The sequence below is a fragment of the Terrapene carolina genome, unplaced genomic scaffold (assembly GCF_002925995.2).
Source record: "Terrapene carolina triunguis isolate 2854851 unplaced genomic scaffold, T_m_triunguis-2.0 Scaffold69, whole genome shotgun sequence".
Lineage (NCBI taxonomy): Eukaryota > Metazoa > Chordata > Testudines > Emydidae > Terrapene > Terrapene triunguis.
In genome coordinates, this window is record NW_020664420.1 from 32,461,130 (window position 1) to 32,477,023 (window position 15,894).

Here is a 15,894-nt window from a genome sequence, read left to right on the forward strand (position 1 = left end):
CTCCGAGTGGCCGCGGCGCGCGAAACAGCTGATTCGCGTGCCGCTACTCGCCCTCCCTCCCAGGCTCTCAAGCCTGGGAGGGAGGGCGAGTAGCGGCGCGCGAGCGGCAGCAGCAGCGGAGGTGAGCTAGGGCGGCCGGGGCACATTTTTAGGGGCGGCATTCTGGCGCTGGCCGTGCCGCCCTTAAAAATGTGCCGCCCCAAGCACCAGCTTGTTTTGCTGGTGCCTAGAGCCGGCCCTGTTCTTGCCACCTAGGGCAGTGTTTTCCAAACTCTGTTCTGCACGATGTGAATAGGTGTTCCGTGAAAGAATCATAATTTTAAAAAAGGGTCTTTAAATTTTTTTTTATTTTAAATTTGGCATATTTGAAGCGTAGTTGACAACTCTTTTTGAATGACTATAATTTAACATAAAACTCTTTTTCCAGTTATTGATAGATCTCGTATTGAATATCATGGTGTAAAGAGAACGTGACACGCAAGCATGTTGACGTCTACCCCTTCCGGGCACGTTTCAGTTAGTGACGTCGTACCCCTTCCGCTCGAGGCTGCACGAACTGCAGTGGTATGCACACACCATTCTCTTTACGCCATGTTGAATATAACATATTCACTCAACATGCTCAAACCTGTGGGTCTTTACCGTGTGTGCGATAAGCACAACTAAACTAGCTTCGCTCGAAACAATATAAATATTTGTGACAAACAAAATTTGACAAAAGTCAGTATTTCTAAATATTGTTACTAAACCTAATCACCATGGATTTGTGGCTAAAAGAAGGAACTTTGAAACGAAAAGCAAGTTCTTCTGGTACTCCAACTGTGGCCGAAATAAACAAGCAAAATATTGTGACACTTCAAAGTGAGGGTGAACAATCGCAGTCTTTTGTTACCGAAAAAATCTGTTAGTACTAGTGAGTTATCCAAGGTGAAAGAATTTCCACTGAATTATATCCAAAAACAAGACGAAGCAGGTGTTAAAAGACCGAAACGAAAGTATGATGAAAGTTATTTGTCTTTGGGTTTTACGTGTGCTGGAAATAAAGATGTTCCTGATGCACAGTGTGTCGTGTGCAACAAAATACTAGCAAACAGTTCATTGGCTCCTGCTAAACTTCGTTAGCATTTGGAAACCAAGCATGCTGAATACAATGACAAAGATATACATTTTTTCAAGAGGAAGCGTGACTCACTTGGAAATTGTAAACTTTCGATGATTAAAATTGCTAAAACAGACAACAAAAGTGCAACAGAGGCATCTTATCAAGTAAGTTACCGTATAGCACTTGCCGGAGAAGCTCACACTGTTGGAGGAACGCTTATCAAGCCTTGCGCGAAAGATATTGTAACGTGCATGTTGAGCGAGCAGTCTGGTAAAAAAAATTGATGCTGTACAGTTGTCAAATAATACTGTTGCACGCCGTATTAAAGATCTTGCCGATGACATAGAAAGAGAGCTAGTTTGCTGACTGAAAATTTGCCATGAGTATTCATTGCAGCTAGATGAGTCCACTGACGTTTCAGGACTTGCTGTGCTACTAGTATTTGTCCGATATAGATTTAATAATATTATTGAAGAGGACCTGCTCTTATGTGAATCTCTGCAATGCAACACAACTGGAGAAGAAATATTCAACTGCATCAACAATTTTATCAGAAAGAAATTAGTTGGGGAAAATGTATTGATGTATGTACTGACGGTGTTCAGGCAATGATCGGGAAGATGAAGGGAGCTGTAACGCGAATCATAAGTGTGGCATCAGAAAGCACTAAGAGCCATTGTGTTCTACACAGACAAGCACTTGCAGTTTAAAAAATACCAGCATATCTGAAAATTGTGATCGATGAAGCAGTACAAATTATCAATTTTGTCAAATCTCAACCACTTCAATCCAGGTTATTTAAAATTTTGTGTGAGGAAATGGGTAGTCAGCACAAAGTGCTTCTTTTACATACAGAAGTGAGGTGACTATCCAGAGGAAAAGTGCTTGTGAGGCTTTTTGAGCTTCGTAGTGAACTACTGGTATTCTTCACTTCAGATAATTCAGGACGAAAATGTAATGACTGTCTGACAAATTCCTCATGGCTAATGAGACTTGCGTATCTTGCAGATATTTTTGCAAAATTAAACAAAATTGATCTGTCACTGCAAGGAAAGAATGTGACCATTTTTACTACAATGGATAAAATTTCGTCATTAAAAAAGAAACTGGAATTCTGGGCGTTTTCTGTAGAACAGAATAACTTCGACTGCTTCCCTACAGTACATGAATTTCTGACTGAAATAAATTCTACAGTCCATGAAGAAGTTTCCAGCACCATTTTCCAGCACTTACGTGACTTGCAGGCCTCTTTATTAGAATATTTTCCTACAACTACTGATGATAATGCTTGGGTTCGAAATCCATTTGTAATTACAGCCAAACCAGTCGGCTTTACTACGCACGATCATGAAAGCCTAATTGACTTAATTTCTGACTCTGATTTGAAACAAAAGTTTAAGGATCTTTCGCTGAATAATTTTTGGAGCAGCCTAATAGAAGAGTACCCTAATGTGGCTAAACGTGCAGTTCGAGTGCTCCTTCCTTTTGCTACAATTTATTTGTGTGAGACGGGATTTTTGTATTATACTGCAACAAAAACCAAATATAGGAATAGACTTGATGCTGCGCCTGACATGAGGATTCAACTTTCCAGCATTATTCCTAATATTAAGCGAATTTGTGATAGAAAAATGCAGAAACACCAATCCCATTAAATCCAAATTTGTATTTCTGTTTATAAAAATAGATTTTCCTAGTAAAAATCTAATTTGTTTGGTGTTTGTGTCTATATAAAAACAGGTTTTTTTTAAGTAGAACACTGTTTTTAATTTACTCTTGCACTTGATTTTTGTACTACTTTATACGCGCTTTCTGGTTAGAAATTGTTAGTTCAAGTTATTTTAAATTTGTATTTTTGCTTTGTTTTATAAAATAAAATATATTTGAGCATAAATAATGCAATTTTTTATTTGAAAACCAAACAACTACAAAATAATATTATACGTGTTCTGTAATAGGCTAAAAAGTGTTCCATGGCCAAAAATTTTTGGGAAATGCTGACCTAGGGGAATGGAGGTTGCTATACTTATTGTATAAGTATACTACTATACTATGACAAATCCTTCTTCTCATGTGTACAGATACAATGAACTCACATGTAGCTAGAGGAACAGAACTCAAGATCTTTTCCAAAAAGGCAGGTCTCTAGGACTTGAATTAAAGCCCTGATTCAGCAAAGCACTTAAGCACATGTTTGATTTTAGCCATATGTGTAAGAACTATTGAAATCAATAGGTGATATTTTCAAAAGGATCTGAATGAAAAGGTCCCACTTGAAGCCAATAGACTTGGACTACCTCTCCACCCTCAATGAACTTTCTAACATGCAGCTTGTTGAGCCTGAAGTACCTGCTCTTAGTTGTAGTGCCACTGACTCTACAGTAAACTACATCTACACTGCAATAAAACACCCGCAGCTGACACAGGTCAGCTAACTCACTCGTGGAGCTGGAAAATTGCAGTGTAGATGTTTGGGTTCACACTGGAGCCTGGGCTCTGAGACCTTGCAAGTGGGAGAGGGTTCCAGAGCTTGGGCTCCACCCTGAGTCTGAATGTCTGCACTACAATTTTACAGTCCTGCAGCCCAATTCCTGCAAGACTGAGTCAGCTGACCCAGGCCAGCCATGGGTGTTTTGTTGCGGTGTAGACATTGTGGCATTACGCCGTATATTCTTCATAGAGATATTGTTATGATGTGATTATGGCATAACTAAGATGTGTTTTATGCAAGATGGGTCATGTGAGATATCATTGGAGAGCTTATGATTACTGAATATGATTATCCTATTTGTATGCATGTATCATTTTTGTATCTGAAGTTAGGAATATTGCCTATGCATCTATTACAAACATGTTTACATCTGGGGAATGCTAATAGACAGAATGCAATCAGTCTAGATTGCTGGCTGGAAAGGGCCATTAGGAAGAACAATAGGTCTTAGAAGTTGCTAATCTCCCACCAGGGAGCCTTCCTGGGAAAGCACTCCTGGGGACACTGCAAACAACCTTTGAGTTATTGCTGCAGGGTCTTGTGATCAAGTCACCTGATACTGGACACCATGATAATACTAGTATTTTTCCATTGACCAGGGGTGGAGATCACACTGGCAGATAAAGGATTCCCATGATATGTAAAACCTATTTAAGGCAGGGGAGTGACATAATCAGGGTTTCCTCTTCACTGCATTCCTCCCAAGACGACTGTAAACATCTAAGAAACAAAGACTGAACGAGGGGGGAAGGACTGAGCCAGGCTGGAAGGTTGTCTAGCCTGTGAATGAAATATCTGAAGTTTTAAGTTGAAGGCAACTACAGCTGGCCTTCAAGAATCTCTGCAATCTGCCTAAAACAACATTTAGGGTGAGAAATTACTAGTTGGAATCAGTTTCTCTAGTATCTTAAGCTTAGATTGCGTTTTTGTTTAATTTGTTGGGTAATCTGCTTTGATCTGTTTGCTATCCCTTTTAATCACTTAAAATCTATCTTAAACTTGTTAAACTTGTTTTTGTTTTGTCTAAAACCCAGTGTGTGGAATTCATAACTGGGGGGCAAAAAGCTGTTGCATATCTCTCTCCACATTGTGGGGTGGGGAAGGCAAATATCATGAGCTTATCCTGTACAATTCTCTGTGCAGTGCAAGACGGTACAATTTTGGGTCTACCCTGTAGAGAGGGGCATGCACTTGAGTACTGGGCAATTCCTTAGCTGAATCTTCCCATGCAGAGCTGATCTCAGCATCTGTGTGTAAAGCTGCAGCTGGGTGTGTCCCTACCTGTATGTGTATTGGTAAAGTGCAGTCTGAAGCCTGAGGCTGGCTTGCCTCAGCAATACAGGGTATGTCTACATAGCTGATGATAAAGCGCTGCTCTCCCAGCGCTGTAATAAAATCACCTCCGCGAGGGGAATAGCTACCTCTTTACAGTGCTGAAACTTGCATCGCTCAGGGGGGTGTTTTTTCAAACGCCTGAGCAAAGAAAGTTTCAGTGCTGTAAGTGGCAGTATAGACAAGGCCACAGTGTGAAGAGAGCCCAGGCTGACGGTTCAGGAAGCTCAGTGGTACCCCAGTTCCAAGTGGCACCCCAAAGGGGAGGAACCCATCACAGACATATCCTTTGGGTTAATAGAACTCAAGTTAGCAGACCCTGGGTTTGTTAAGCTAGGGTGTGAGCATATAGACTCATTTGTAACCCCAGGTTAGGAATTGTTGAAGCCTGGGTCCCAAGGCGGGGCTCCAGCATCTACACTGCATTATGCACCCATGTCCCAGATTTCCTAGAACCTTCCCAAAATGTGGCTGCTCTAGCCCTTTGTTCATGGTGCAATGTGGGAAAACTTGACTGTCCAGAGGACAAAGAAAATAGGCCCATGGGATTGTGGGATACTTTTGGCAGACTCCCAGAGCATGAGTCCAGTGAGGCTGTGTCTACATTGCAAAGTAATAGGGCTTGAACCCTGGGTTCCACCTTCACGAGGGCTCAGAGCCTTCACCCCCATTGGGTACTAGGACCCTGAGTCTGAGCAATTTGTATGTAGACAGAAGGGGGGTTATGCTTGAGCCTGAGTTCGAACCCTGAGCTTACATTGCAGCGTTGACATATCCTGTAAGACAGAGCCTGTTCAGAGCCTCCAAAAGAACAAGGATAATAACCTAGTGTCCTGGCGGGAGGGAGTGCCAAAGACACTGCCAGAACAGATTTGAATATCTTGTTTTCAATGGATGTTCCCTAAAAGACTACCTAAATTTGTGAAGCTACAGAAACCTGGTCCTGAAATTGGATACACATGGATGGATCCCTCTAGAAGTCAGTGGAGTGCTGCACATGGGTTAGCCCGCATGGATCCAATCGTAGGACTGGTGCACTAGCCTATGAAACTTTATCGAAGGTGCCTTGTATCTTGCAGCTAACTGATGTGGAAGTGTTTCTTCCTGGAGCTCCACAATAATACCTCCACCCTCCACAACTAATCCACGCTGTTTGTCTTTGATCAATCTACTGTATTCTAGTATCTGACTCAGAGTTATGGTTGCCCTGTCTCTCTGTAAAGTGACTACAGAATCTCAACATATTTTTTTGTTCCTTTGCAAAAAATATTGCTGTCGATTTAGTTTCTCTCCAGGCGGTAGGCAGCTCTTCTATTTCAAGTGTTATATTTTGAACTGACTTCTTGATGTTCCTTTATTGGTTTGCCATCTCCTTGTTGATTTTCCAGATGAACACCCATATATTTTTAAACATAAAATATGTGTGTTTTTTTGTAAAATTAATAAATGTATGGGGGCTGTACATTTACTTGGAACAGATTTTAACTTTGGTCTTTAGAAAACTTCTGCTTTTGATGGAGCACCTTGACTAACAAAACTAGGGAAGTTCATCATTAAGATGATGCATCAAGTAAATCCCTAGAGAAGACATTTATTTAAAAAAGCCACTTTGGAAAAAATTGCCTAATTCCAAGTGAAAAATTGAAATGACTAATACCAAAATTGCAGCTGTGCAAAAAAACCTGTTGGGTTGTTGAAATAACATTTGTCGTTTGACATTATTCATTACTTTTCAGCACGTTTTCAGGTTTCTAGTGTCTGTAGTTCTCTAGGGATTGTATCTGGGTGAAAAGGGAAATTGCACACCAGCTGAAAAACTGTTAATTCCTATAAATGCAACACACCCAAAGCAAACAACTCATACTTCCCTAAGGTTGGTCAGGTATGCAATATGTAATCAAATTTCTATGCATATCACAAGTCCTTCTGCCTGATTAATATGATATATCCTGTTTAGATGGTTGGGAATTTTTCATCAAAATGATTTTTTCAGTGGCCAGTGAGGTTTCTGCAAAATCAGGACTTGAATTCAAGTGCCAGAAGCCTGCACTTTTGGAGAAGAAAATCTTGAGTTCTGTTCCCCCTGCTACATGCATATTGTTTAGCTGAATTCATTGCATCTGTATGTATGTGAAGGATTTGTTACAGTAGGAAATGTACAATAACTATAGTAACCCTCTCTTGCAACACCAGCACTTTTGAAAATCATACTTTGTGCCTCGCTGCATCTTTAGGTGTCTAAATTTTTATGTGTCTTAATCTCCTGAGCCCAGATCGACAAGGTATTTAGGCTCCTACTGTTCCTTAATTTCAATAGAAGTTAGAAACCTGAATTTTTTTGTGGATCTGGGCCTCTGTCCCGGAGTTCCCATCTGTAAAATAGGGATAACAGCACTTTTCTACCTCACAGGGGTGTTGTGATGAAAAATACAATAAAGATTATGAGACTTCAGATACCACAAATTGGGGGGGGGGGCGTCAATATCTTAGATAAACAGCAGTTTAGTTTGAGTGCCTCATGCCCCCATTCTCTCCTATGGGTCAGGCTCCCAGGCAGGACTACATTTCTCACAATGCATTGTAGTCTGACCTATCATTGAACTGCTGTGGTGCATCATGGGAGTCACATGACTGGTGCATCATAGAAGAGGTGCAAAATCCCCAGCCTCCAGTAATTTAGCATTGGCTGAATGCTGGGTCAAATCTATTCAGGATATTCAGTCAGTATTTATATCAGCCCAGTACACAGGGTCTGACACACAGGGAAGGAAAAAGAGGGAACTGTCAGACACTTTCAGATGTCACTTCTCTCCTCCACAGCCTCCCTCTATTGACCTTTTGGAAGGAGCTGGGCAAGCTGGTATCTTCTTTTTCTATCTTATTTATTATTTGTGTTGATCATAGCATCTAGGAGCTCCGGTCATGGACTGTGACTCCATTGTGCTAGGTACTGTACAAACAGAACAAAAATACAGCCCCTGCCCCAAAGAGCTGACAATCTAAGCATGAGACAGATGGATACAGACAGACAGATGGAGGAGTGCAAAGAAAGAATGACATAATATTGTCTAGCATGTTGGGCAGTGGTCTCAGTACACCAGCAGCCCTACCACTGTTGAGTTTTTGTAGGCATTACAAGAGAGGAGAGTTTTAAGAAGAAATTTGAAGGAGGCCAGTGAGATACTTTGGTGCATGTTTATGGGGAGCTCCTCCCAAGCAGGAGGGGCAGCTCAAAGAGGTGTTTGTTTGAAAAGATAACATTGCTTAAAATGCTGGACATGGAGGCTGGCATCGTGGACAGATCAGAGGCAGGAGTGGATTTTTTGATACTGAATGAAAAATGATAGGTAGGGTGGGGTTAGGTTATGAAGGGCCTCGAAAGTGAAGACAAGTCGCTGTCCTTCCCTGGCAAAGAGGCCTTCTCTCCCTTCTCCCCACTGTGACAAGGGGAGGAAAAGCATCCTCTGAGGGAATCTTCTTCTCACTTCCCCAAAAACAGCCTCCTAACAGGGATGGGGAGGAGAGCTATGATGATTGCTGATACAATGGAATGCAGTTGTTATGGGCTGGGTTAAACCTCTTTGAAACTGCGTTGGGGTGTAACCACCCCCATTCATTTCAGATAGTTGTAAGAAGCCACTAAGCTCCTTTAAGTCACCAGCTAGCTGCAAAAATAGCAGCCCCCCACCCCCAACACAGGCGCATGTCATCACTCAAAACAAGGGCATGTGTTATGTTTGTCTGGGGATATGTCTACACTGCAATGTCAGCTGACTCGTGCTCACAGGGCTTGGGTTGTGGGGCTATGAAATTGCAGTGCAGACGTTTGGTCTTGGCCCAGAGGGTCCCAGAGTCTGGGCTCCAGCCTGAGCCTGAACGGCCACACTGCAATGTTATAGCCCCGCAGCCTGAGCCCCAGGAGCCTGAGTCAGCTGACACATGGGCCAGCCAGGAGCATTGTATTGCAGTGTAGACATACCCTCTGTGTCTGTGAGAGAAACATCAGAAAGACCAGAGACACTGAGAGGGAAGCAGTGAGGACACAACAGACACTGCCTGAACAAACAGTAGGAGCAAGGCCTGAGAGAAACCCTGGGAGGGCTTTGGGGTGAGAACTGACTGACAGAGGCTTGGAGCTGTGAGCAAAGAAAGTGTCTCTTGTTGTTTGATTCCTTCTGTGTTCAGGGATAGCTGGTTCGGGGGAGGGATAGCTCAGTGGTTTGAGCATTGGCCTGCTAAACCCAGGGTTGTGAGTTCAGTCCTTGAGGGGGCCATTTAGGGATCTGGGGCAAAAATCTGTCTGGGGATTGGTCCTGCTTTGAGCAGGGGGTTGGACTAGATGACCTCCTGAGGTCCCTTCCAACCTTGATATTCTATGATTTGATATTCTATGATTCTCTGTAAATAAACAGACTTGCACCAAGGATACATGTCTCCATCATTAATTTCCTCTCTCAATGGAAACCACCTACAGGGACCTGAACGTTGACTAACTGCATAGTTCAAAAAGGGGCATCATTTTTGTATGGCCATGCGTGTTTCTCAGAATTTTATGGGCTGATATTCACACCATCCATTTCCTTCAGTGAAATATAGTAATGAAATATAGTCATCACAGGATACGTGAGTGAAGCTCTCAACAACTCAATAAAGTGTGCTTTGTGTTTATATTTCTGTTCACTGTACTTGAACCTCTCGGAGTCCAGATGGAATTTCAGATGGTTTGATGTAGGGCAAGACTCCGCTTTGCAATGGGAGCACAACACTAATAAAATGGAGCCTATGTGGGTAAGTCAGTCACATTTTTTTTAATAGGAGTTAAATATTGTTTCTGAGATGTTAACATAGTAAGTATTGACCTAGCGTATGTCAGTCAAGTTACATTACTTTCTCTTTTAATTGTACAAGAATAAACTGTATTTAGGCTAACCTACTCATGGAATTATAATTTAGCGTCTTTCCTGCAAAGGTTAAATTAGCTATTAACTGAGGTCACAGAAAAGGGATTAAACACCGTATTAAGGATGGATAATGATTTTCACTCTAGTCCCTCCTGTGACTTGATGCAGCGCTCAAAGACTGAAAGCAGCATGTGCTGCCTATCAGTCACTGGAGTTTTTGCCCAGGTTGAGCAAGAAAATAGCTGCACTTTAACCACCATATTTCTTTCCCCCTCTCCCCAAGGAGTTTTCTAAATGTTTCACATTAGAGTGATGGACCAACTGTAAACTTTCCACTACAAAGAATTCTCACATTAAAGCACATTAAAGTTCTAGGCCTCCTTACTGGGTACATTAGGGCTTTAACCTGAAAAGAGTGAGAGCTTAGTTCATCTCATTAAAATCAAGTAATTAGCTTAATATATGTAAGAATCAATCAAGAGGTAAAGAGTTTTCTTTTTAAATGTTAACCATTTTATTTCAGAATTCAGGTAATAAACTGAAGTACTGTATATCTCTATTATTTTTCTCCATGGGTATCAGGGCCAAATCAGCAGGCCAGGAAAATCTTTTGAGCAGTCCTCAGATTTTTTTTCTTAAATGAACCACTTGAAAGATGTTTCATATGCCCATTTACGCTGATTGGTATTTCCCCACACATTACTGTGACCCACACAGAAATCAGTCTGCTTTTAGCTAGCTCCATTGTAGGGGTGTCATGTCAGGAAAAAATTGGGCTGCAGCAGGGGAAGTTGTGTCAGCATATACAATATTATATATGATTATATTGTAGCCTGCAAAGTCAGGGGGGTGCAAAAAGTGGAAGACATAATGGAACATATAGACCTATGAAAAAAATGGGGGAGGGTGCAACTGCACCCCCACCCCATAGCAAATGATGCCCCTGCTTCAAACCCAGTTACTTCCAGCCACTACACAAAAATTCCACGTGCTTCAGTTCCTCCCACCCAATCCAACAGCTCTCCTCACCATGTCTGATTTCCTCTGCAGCCCCATTTGAGCTCCAGGCCTATGGATCTCTATGGCAATTGCAGCAGGAGTCTAGGCAATCAGAGGACTAAAGCAGACTATGTCCGCAGTTGTGGCTACTTCACCCCTGGAAATCCCTTTGTGGTGAATCACAGAGCAGTAGTGATATTTGGTGCCAACGCTGTTTCTCTGGGTGAGCTATCTGAGGCAATCAGTAGATGGGAGTGGGGGTTGAGTGGAGCTCTGGAGAGCAAGCACTAAACCTGAATGCACAGAGGCCTAGGGACCAGCAGTCCACTCTGAGTCTGATACGCATATCAACCACAAGTAAAATTTCTTTTAAAAACCCACTATGTTGAAAAAAACACACCAACCAACCCCCACCCCTCCTTACTTCGTTTGCTTGACTTTGAACCTTAATTTGGCCCTCTTGTGCATATGCATTATGATACAGTCTTTAATTCCAAAATCATATACTATTTTTACCACAGGACCCCGGCCTCATTCAATGCAATTTACATCACTGCAAAGTGGAAATAAAATGCTACTCCCAGTGTAAGTGCAGAATTATAATATATTAGGGCCCTACCAAATTCACAGTCCATTTTGGTCAATTTCACGGTCACAGAATTTTAAAAATCATAAATTTCATGATGTCTGCTATTTAACTCTGAAATTTCCATGGAGTTGTAATTGTAGGGGTCCTGACCCAAAAAGGAGTTGGGGCGGGGGGTCACAAGGTTATTGTAGGGGGGCTTGTAGTACAAATACCCTTACTTCTATGCTGCTGGAGAGTGGTGGCTGCTGGCCAGGAGCCCAGCTGTGAAGACAGAGCTGCCACTAGCAGCAGCACAGAAGTAAGCATGGCATGCTATGGTATTGCCACCCTTACTTCTGTGCTGCTGCCTGCAGAGCTGGACCCTCAGTCAGCAGCTGCCACTCTCCGGCTGCCCAGCTCTGAAGGCAGCACAGAAGTAAGGATGGTGATACCACGAGTCCCCTAAAATAACTTTGCCACCCCCCTGTAACTCCATTTTGAATCAGGACTCCCAATTAGAGAAACGCTGGTGTCCCCCTCCCCCGTGAAATCTGTATAGTATAGAGTAAAAGCACACAAAAGACCAGATTTCACGGTGGGGAGACCAGATTTCACGGTCTGTGACGCGTTTTTCATGGCCGTGAATTTAGTAGGGCCCTAAATATGATGGTGCTGTGCGCTAGATTTGCACAGGCATAAATGAGTGCATAAGATGCCAAGTAGTGGAGAACCTGGCCAATTATTTTGAAAACTCTCAAGTTTCTACTAAAAAGGAAAATAACCAAGAGCCTGATCCAAAACTCATTGAAATCAATGGGTGTCTTTCCTATGACTTCAATGGGATATGGATCAGGCCCAAAGAAAATAATTACTAATGCATAAAAATGTTCTGTTGTCATCTTTGAGGACTCGTTACAGGAGAGTAATGTTCTATTCCTTTTGAAAAAATGAGCCGTCCTCTATAGTAAAGTGAAGCAGGTCTCTCCCTTTGGGATTATTGGGGAGAAATCAATCCCAGACTCAGCTCAAAGGCTTTTCTTATCTTTCTCAGTAATTAACAGTAATTTACAATAATTGCTGGGATTTCCTTGCGTCAATGGTGGCAGCATACAACCTATATCACCTGGGAGCCACTGTTGTTATCCTCTATCAGAGATGTTTTCATTTTTATTCTATATGACTTTAAACGGATATCATATCTTTAATATCTATTGAAGTTAAGCTATGGTGAAACTGACTAGAAGTGTATTGTATTTGAAACCTTTCTAGGAAGAAATGTATGTCCTGCAAAGAACTCTCAGCACAGGGATCTGTCCAAGTGCTTGTAGATCAGGATATTATAGTGTTAAAAATAATGTATAGGTATCTTTAAGGTCCTGAAAGCTAGATGAGTAGGAATAATACTTGAGGTCTGCATTCAACAAAGTGGGAAGCTGTACTTAATAATGTCTCTTTTTCTTTTAGTTTCTTTTAGTTCAAATAAGCAGACTGGAAAAAGAAAAAAAAGGTCCCAATCCCCATAGTCGTTTGCCTGCAAAAATCCCACAGACAATGGGATGTTACCTATTTTAGTTCTGCAGGATAAGGCCCCATCTTCCCTCCAAACATTTGTTTTTCGCTATTCAAAATGAAAAATGGAGTATTTTGCTATTTGCTACCCACGGTAGCAGGGTCAGGAGGAATCGTGCTGCCATTGTCTGGGTCATCTTTAAGACTGCTCAGTGGCAACCACAAAGGAAACTGCATACAGAATATAATCTAGCATTTTAAAAAATGGGTTACTTCAAAAAAAATTCCATCTTTTCTTATTACAATCCCTGTGTGCCAGTGGCGAGGGACTGGGAAATCTCTTCATTTTTCCCACTTGAACAAAAATGCATTCTCCTGGCTACTTGGCAAACAAAGTTAGTTTAGGCTGAATTTTGCAGGAAATATTTATACTCTGCTCCTGAAAAACAACTAAGTATTCTGATAACACACTCCAGTGATCAGCTGGTGTCATTTAGAACAGGAGTGGGGAACTCAGGCACTTTTAGGGGAACCTGAGGATATTTTCCCCCAAGAATTGTTTTTAAATACACCATCCATTTGGTGCCACTTTGGTCTCTTACAAAGGTTAAAAAAAAATTGCTTTTCAGAAAACATTTTTATGAGCTTAGGGAGCTGGTCCAGCCCACCTGTGCCTCATTAACAGCTTGTCCTGGGGCCTGGTAGAGGGCAGCTCGTCCCTATAAAGAGACCGCAGGGAAGAGGAATCTGTGGTAAAGGGAAGCTGTAGAGAATTAGAAAGTTCCTGTTGGCTGCAGGAAAGTCTTCAGAGAGTAAAGGATTCTAGCCAGGTAGGAGTGGCTTCTACAAGCAAGGGAAGACTGTAGGAAGGAAGGCCTGGGAGTGGCCAATGGGAGAGGAGGATTCTCTTTTGGGAGAAGTGCTGGGCCCCAGGACTGCAACTTGTTTCCAACTGTATAGAAATAACTTAGATCTAGATGGGAGATGCTGTGAGAACTCTGGTCTGGTGGAGTTTATTTAAGGAGCACTGAAGAAGAGAAAGTCAAACAGGGTTCTGCAGAGTCACCCCAGGTGAGGGTGGGCTTGGGTGGCAGCTGCCCTGTTACAGAGCTTCATCCAGCCCATTGGTGTCCTGGTGTCTGCATGGAACTTCAGAGGATGGTCTGTGGCTCCATGTTCTTCCACCTTGTCCTTACTTCAAAATCTGTGAAGGGAAGACCCTACAGAGAGGCAACCATAAAGTCCTAGAAGAGGAACTGTGCTAGGGAGATGCCTTCCTCTCCTCCACATACATCCTTTTTTACTGAGCTTGGGGGAAGTTCACCTGCATAGAGCCTGCTTTCTCAGACTGGGGATGGTCAAAACTTGTCTATTTATAGTAAATACCTAGTTATGAAGATGGGCAGAAAATGTTAGTGACTTGAAACCAGGCAGTAGCAGGTGGAAATGAGCTTGCAGTGAAGGCCAGGGAGTGTGTGGATGGGTTCTTTCAACCATTTGCATGAACACACTGTATGCTCCATGGGGAATATAAAATAGTCAGACTGCAGGGGCAAAATTATGGGTTTTAAATTTACAGCGATGTAAGGGTGGAACTACAGATTCAAAGAGTCTCATTCGCCTCTTCCTTGCACCTTGTGTAGTCATTTACACGTGTGCAAAGTGGGTGTAAAATGCAGTGTATGAAACTAGCAGAGAATTTTAATTTAGGAGCATTTACTGCCCTGTTTGCACCTGCATTAATGACTACATAAGGTGCAAGGCATTGGCGACTCAGGCCCTAATTGCTTGACTGGAGTGAGTTGAGAAGTGGCTCTTTGTGTTAGCAAGAGAGTCTAAAGTACAAAAAATGGACACTCTTTCAGGCCTCCTTTTATTTGCTCACTTCCATTGTTCTGTATAGATTCCTCACCTCCCCCATTGTTCTGCTCCCTTCCACTCAATAATTCCATTGGCCTTAATGAAGCTCTATTTGAATCAAAAGCCTGAAACATTTAATTTTGGCACTGTGCAGGCAAAACCCTCAGATGTCAAAATCCTCTCATGTTGCACTTAAGTGCCCCTGTGGCTGATGCCTAGAATGTGTTGATGGCTCAGGTGAGAGTTGCATCCAGCTGCTTCTCAAAGGAAGCATTACAGTAATGTGGACTCTCTAAGCCCAGTGCTAAAGAGATCCTGCGGGATCTCCTTGCCCCAAAATAATACAATCAAAGGAGGTTTGCTCAGCAGGTGGTTTTTGCCAAGCTCTCTCAGCTTTGCTAAATGCATAACCACTCTGCAGGAGGTGTGCTGTTTACTCTGATTCCATTCACCAGATTTATATTAGTTACACAAATCCCCAGACATAGCCAGACCTTAGAAACAATAGGATTTCTCCCAAGGAGCTCCTGCTAATAAGTGAAAATGCCACCGAAGCTTTGTTGTTACCACTATGAAGAAATATGAGGGAAGAACAGCTCATTTTTAACTAAAAAGGAGAAAATAATTAATGTATCTGAAATGTGGACATTTTCCAAACTATGTAAAATAGGATCTTAAAATAAAGTTTACCAGACAAATGCTGTGTACAAATCCCTATTATATATAAATATAACTGGGGGGGGGTGCATGTTTTTAGTGAAGCCCTCTGATTTCAGTTACCATCCTATAAAGAATAGGAAGGAGTGGTTAGAGCACCGTAGAGGAGGTGAGGATGTAGGGTGCCCAATTCATTATTGCTCTTGACTCCTTTGTTCCACCAAGGACAGTAGGGCAGAGCTAAGTACCTGTTTCTGGAGAACACCCCTATTGCCGAGAGCCCTTGTGCCTGGCTCAGAGCTGCCTCCACAGCAGCCCCAGGCATAGGAGGCATACCGGTGCAAGCCAAGGACAGAGCAAGATGGGCTGGAGGTGGGAGGAGGCATATCTAGGGCAGGCCTTGTTTGTTTCCTTATAAGGCCCACTGAAATGGGGGCAGAATTTAGGGCAGCCATTAGAAATGCCTGCACTGGGG

The 15,894-nt window shown here is 42.4% G+C and overlaps 1 pseudogene; it reads left to right on the top strand.

The window, feature by feature from the left end:
• The first annotated feature begins 758 nt into the window (after positions 1-758).
• Positions 759-2,757, top strand: LOC112117051 (annotated as a pseudogene).
• The last annotated feature ends 13,137 nt before the right edge of the window (positions 2,758-15,894 follow it).